General features: G+C 38.5%; 1 long non-coding RNA gene across 2 annotated transcripts; it reads right to left on the reverse strand.

Moving 5' to 3' along the window:
- Positions 1-4,157: 4,157 nt before the first annotated feature.
- On the reverse strand, positions 4,158-6,088 carry LOC125250956. Of its 2 annotated transcripts, XR_007180902.1 has the most exons (4): positions 5,529-6,088; positions 5,345-5,373; positions 4,944-5,016; positions 4,158-4,850 (listed from the first exon to the last, which is right to left on the reverse strand). It is a non-coding gene; the product is annotated as an uncharacterized LOC125250956 (long non-coding RNA). The 2 variants fall into 2 exon arrangements; XR_007180901.1 differs by lacking the exon at positions 5,529-6,088 and having other exon boundaries at positions 5,345-5,522.

Consider the following 6,088-nt stretch of genomic DNA (forward strand, 5'->3'; position numbering starts at 1 on the left):
GCTCCAGGAGACCAATGCTTGTGGCATCAGACAGGTAAGCCTTGCCGGACGGAGAAGGATAACAAGATGAAAGCTGACTGGGAGGGCTCTCACTGCATCTGACGGGAGATCAAGACTCACTGTGTCAGACAGGTAAGCCCTGCCGGACAGAGAAGGATAAAAAGATGGAAACAGACCAGGAAGGCTCTCGCTGCATCCGATGGGAGATCAATACTCACGGCATCAGCCGGGTAAGCCTCGCTGGACGGGGAAGGAGAAAAGATGGAAACTGACTGGGAGGGCTCTTGCTGCATCTGATGGGAGATCAAGTCTCGCAGCATCGGATGGGTAAGCCTCGCCAGCTGTAGAGAGAATTATATATATTTTATATATATATACTGAAGGGGACATCATTGCTGCTGCAGTGGAAAGGGTCAGCCAGACAAACTAAGCTCCTGCCGTGAAGGAAAGTTCACGGCAAGCTCCTGTGGGAGTGGAGGAGACAACACTGCTACTGCAGTGTAAGAACGGAGTGGGCTCCTGTGGGAGCGGGTGGGAAGACTGCTGCAGCAGTGAGGTAGAATATTTGGGTAACGCTTTAGATTACAGCCCAGAAAGTACTGTGTAATTACAATGTATTTACAGTGTAACTTTGGGTAATTATAGTGTACCTATAAAGTAAGTACGTGTAAGTATAGGGGAACAATATGTAAAGTCTGGGGTATAAAGGGGTAACAACCAGGAAAATAACAAATTATTTATACTGTAAGTATTTTAGAACTAAAGGGTACTTGTACTTGTACTATTATGATAGACAACAATCTTACGTTTGGAAGCAATTTAGCGAGAACATACACTGCACGCCTTTTTGTAATAATAGTGTACAAATATATAAAGGGTTTTTAAAAACTTACGGAGTAGGCTACATATCAGTGCGTTTACACAGTATTTTCTTTTTATTGCAAAAGTACACTGATTGAGTTGTTTCAAGGCAAAACTACAATAATGCATTTTTTTTAATACTGGGGAAATATACTCTTGTTCCATGTAGTTACGGGGTAAGTACAATAAAAACGTATACACAATCTGATATCACTTGGAAACCTTTATTTGAAAAACAACTTATTTCAAAACAGATTTACAACACTTCTTATTTGTTTCTCTTGTTTGGCTTCCTCCTCCTGTTCCTCTTCTACTTTTTCATTCTTTAAATTCTGTATGTATTAACAGAAAATAGAGTACACTCAGAAATGTCCTCACCATTTACTCATCTTTTACCCTCATGCTATCCGAGATGTATATGACTTTCCTTCTTCAGACAAACAAAGGTTTTTAGGATAATAAATAATCTTTGGGAATGCTTTATTATGCAAGCTCATGTGTTCCTAAAAGTCAAAGCAAACAGCACATACAGTAATAATGACAGTAATCCATACGACCCCAATGGATGAATCAATGTCTTCTGAAGTGAAACGATAAGTGTTTGTAAGAATTTATAAATATTTTACATTTTTAAACTGTAGACTAATGCTTCCGACCTGCGTCACCTGCGCATGCATGAGAGGGTTGAGAGTTCATGCTTGACATAACTTGAGGCGTGACGTAAGCATGCCGATAAACTCATGCGAAAAGTCATGTGGATGCCTTTTTTTTTTTTAAATTACTACTCAAAACAAAATACACAGAATAACAGATAATAATAATGAGAAACAGACAAGACAGAAAAACAGAGATGCCAGTTCACACGCGAGATTCCCATGAAACTCCCGCAAGAACGCCATGAAAGCTTGAAGCTTTACATTGCTCATTAAATGTGCTTCGTCAAACAGAAAGTCGACTCTCATGCACATGCTGGTGAAAGTTGGTTGGAAGCGAAAAGATGAGTAAACCATGAGAACATTTCTGGGTGTACTGTATTTTCTTTTCATACAGAATGGCAAAAGACACGGGATTCCTTCTTAAGATTCATCAGTGGAAAGAGTGAAAAAGAAGAAGAGGAACAAGAGGAGGAGCAAGCCAAGAAAGAGAGAAAAAAAGGACAAAACATGCTACTCTCTGTGAAGACTTTATGATTTGAAATGAAAAGTTGATTTTAAAAATGAATAAGTGAATAAGAAGTGTTGTAAACCAGTTTTGAATTAAGTTGTTTTTCAAATAAAGGTTTGTCAGTGATATCAGACAGTGTGTTTTTTATTGTACTTACCCTGTAACTACATGAAACAAGAGGGTAACAAGCACTACTTTAATTTACAACTCGCAGATGTCATACTTACCCTGTAACTATGGAACAAGAGTATATTTTCCCTAGTATAAGTACCCCTTAGTTCTAAAATACTTACAGTATAAGTAATTATTATTTTCCTGGTTGTTACACAGTACTTTCCGGGCTGTAATCTAAAGCGTTACCAATATTTTCACTATTTTACTGAATTGATTATGTTAATTGAGGAGGATATGGTGACCTTGTACGATTGAGCGAGAGAACAAGCTGAAGAATTTGGCTGGTAAGGGTTCATTGTGCTTCTTTAACATGGAAGCGATTGGATTGGATATAGATCTTAAAAGCCTCTGATGGCCAGTGACTAGAATGTTTTTGAATCTGATGCTGGGTGAGGCCTTTTGGGGCAGCTGTGGTTCCTTGCCGATGTCGCCTCTGGCTTGCTTAGTTGGGGACATTCTTCGAGAATATGGGACTAATTCAGGGGAACATACATGTATGGCAAGGGCAGTGCTAAATCTTGCTAGATGACTTTCCCCTGGAATAGTCCCAGGATGACATACTTAAAAATGCGTTTGAAAGAGTCCATCAACAGAGAGCCTGATCAACTGCTCTCCTACCCTTACTTTGCCATTATAAAAGATTGGTTGTATCGAGTGACCCAAGACACTCGGTCAAAAGAGGATACAACCCAGTTATTAGTGCCAAAGAGCCACAGGGAAATGCTTTTTCATGTGGCTCATTGTATGCCAATGGCAGGGCACTTAGGGGAAAATAAAACAATTATTCGTCTCATGGCCCGATTCTTTTGGCTGGGCATTCATGAGAGTGTATGCAGATTGTGTGCATCTTGTCTTGAATGTCAGCTGGTGAATCCACCAGCCACTTCAAAAGTGCCATTCCAGCCATTACCTCTAATCGAAGTTCATAAGAATTGACATGAACCTCGTCGGGCCATTAGAATGATCGGCACAAGGGCATCATTTTGCATTAGTCCTAGTGGATAATGCAACACGATATCCTGAAGCAGTCACTCTCCACACCATTTCGGCTAAAATTGTGGCAGAGGTGCTGTTTCAAATAAGTGTAAGTGGGAATTCTCACTGATCAGGGCACAACGTTTATGTCATGAATGCAAACTTTTATGAATTATTGGGCATTAAATCAATTTAATACCAGCATCTATCACCCACAAATGGACGGCCTGGTGGAATAATTTAATCGCACATTGAAATCCATGATTCGTAACGTCATACAGGAGGATGCCAAAAATTGGGTCAGATAGCTAGAACTCCTATTATTTGCCATGCGGGAGGTCCCGCAAGCCTCCACAGGGTTTTCCCCCATTCAAGCTTCTCTATGGACGTCAGCCTCGGGGGGTGTTTGACATCATTAGAGAGGCTTGGGAGGATGAACCTTCAAACAATCATAACGAAATTCAGTTAATGTCATGGACCTGAGAGCAAATCTACACACTTTGTGGTGGCTATCCATGGAGAATTTTCTCCAGGTTCAATACAAACAAGAGCGGCTATATGATAGGGGTACAATTTGTCAAGTCATATTTATATAGCACTTTATACAATTGACTGCTTTAAATCTACCAGCTACAATATTAAACATGAAAAAACAGTGACAGTGTTACTTTCGATTACAATTACAACATCACTTTTTACACTCACTTAGAATGGTTGACACTTGTCTACACAGGACGTGAGCATTGGTTCCCATCAAAACCAAACAGAAGCCATTATAATACAATGACACTGTCTACACTGGTTAAGGTATACAAATGCCCATTTAATTTCTGATGTACTCCACATGGCAACAGGATAAGTGGAAGACTAATGGAACATTTTTTCTTTAAAAGTGTCAAATTTAAACAGCATGTTAGCATCTGTACAGCATTCAAAAGGACCCCAGCATACACTGTTAGCCCGGATAAGTTGAATTTACTTAAAAAATTTGAGGAAACTGGTTGCCCTAAAAAAATTAAGTAATGATTAAGTAATGTGAACTTAAAAATTCAAGTTCATTTAACTTAAAATGTTTTGTAATATTAATTACTTTGTAGTTATTACACATAGTATAGTTAAGTTCAATGTACAAGTTAATTTATAGCAACTTCTATTTTACTACAAAATTAAGAAAAAAAGCAAATAAAAGGTACATTAATTCAATTTTATGTTTTATTTTAATTCAATTCCAAATACAACAACATTTTATGTCCTGAAAACATTTCCTTATAAAACATGAAAAAAATAATTTTAACAAATCAGCTTATTGTTAAGCACATAAATAGTCTATCTCAGAATCACAACAAACTGCATCAAAACTATATGGTTTGTTTACACTCCTGAGTTCACAATAGTGGCAGTATTCCATTTTAGGTGCCAGCTCACATTTTCCTAGGATGAGCATTACCTGCTGAATAAAATATAAAGTATTTTTCATACAGTTAGGGTAGTCCAGTTGCAGGGCATAAATCAGTCAGAAAAAAGGACACAGAAGTCCTGAGGTTGGTCGGTTCATCCATCACCAAACATCCTTCCAAGACGATCTTCACTCATGATGGGTTTAGCTGAGCACTTTATAGATCAACACAGAGGATTCTCACTGAAGTTTGCCTGTATGAGTCCTTGTCAGCTGCAACCTAGTAGAGGAAGACAAAGATCGACAAAGACATTATCATATAATAATGCATCAGATAATGGTATTGTCATATACTCCATGCATCAATACATACCTGGTTTACTGTAGAAAGAGCTGGCCATTGAAGTACCATCAGGCTGATGTCAGGCTCGTCGTTGACAACTTTTCTGTGAGGAGCAAACATTGAAGTTAAAGTCTTGATTATGGCACCTGATTTTATGGTTTACATGTAATTGTGCACTGTGCAGTATGCAGATTAATAAAATAATCAGCCAAAGAACAGGTCTCAGTAAACCCACATGACACACAGCTGATATGGAGTTTTTGGTGAAGGCTGTATAAGTGTACATATTGTGCATAACGAGTGATATAAATGTACATGTATATGTTCCAGATGTAAACAAGGAAATTGTTCTGTTCTTGTATAACTTCATTGTTTGAGCCTATAATGTTTAAATAGCTGAGCTTTTTCACAGTTATAAGGGCAATACTTACACTTCTAATCCAAAGCATCTCTTCTTGACCTGCAACACAAAACAAGATGTTAAGAAAGCTATGAACCTAGATAAAACAGTATATCCATCTGTTTTTGTTTTCAACTCGTTAATTAACTTTAACTTAATCTTTCAATCAATAACCGTGTCGAAATAAAACACGGTCGTTAAATTATTGCACTCACCATTTTCGTGCTTCATCCTCCCTCCTCTGCTGGGAGTGCGGGTGCGGGCGCGGCCGCGGTGTTCGCCGACAGCCAGAGGTTCAAACTAAGTTTACACGCCCAACAACAGCTCCTCGTGTGAAAAAGAAACAAACGACGAAATAACGCGCGTCGAACTCGCCGATCAGGGGTTCATGCACGGTGATCCACCGCACGCGAGAGACAACACTAGCTAACCGGAGAAAACATTTCCGTTGTTTAAACTTTAACAAACGATTTTCACTGCTCACAAACAGTCTCTCAGGGGGGAAACGATAAAAAGGCAAATGTTTGGAAAAAAATGTCTGCAGAACTTGCGAAAACAAATGTTCCAACTTCTCATCAACAGCTCCTTGAATTCACACACACCACGACAAAATGGCGTCATTACCTGCCGTAAACCAATGTGTAAGAGGCGTGGTCAGGAGAAAAACTTAATAATTTAAGTGCATTTAACTTAAATTTATTAACACATTCAAATTACATCCACAATTTAGTAGAATATACTTATATTTTATAAGTAATGCAATCAAACTTAAATA

Source organism: Megalobrama amblycephala, linkage group LG17 (genome assembly GCF_018812025.1).
Source record: "Megalobrama amblycephala isolate DHTTF-2021 linkage group LG17, ASM1881202v1, whole genome shotgun sequence".
NCBI classification, from domain to species: Eukaryota; Metazoa; Chordata; class Actinopteri; order Cypriniformes; family Xenocyprididae; genus Megalobrama; species Megalobrama amblycephala.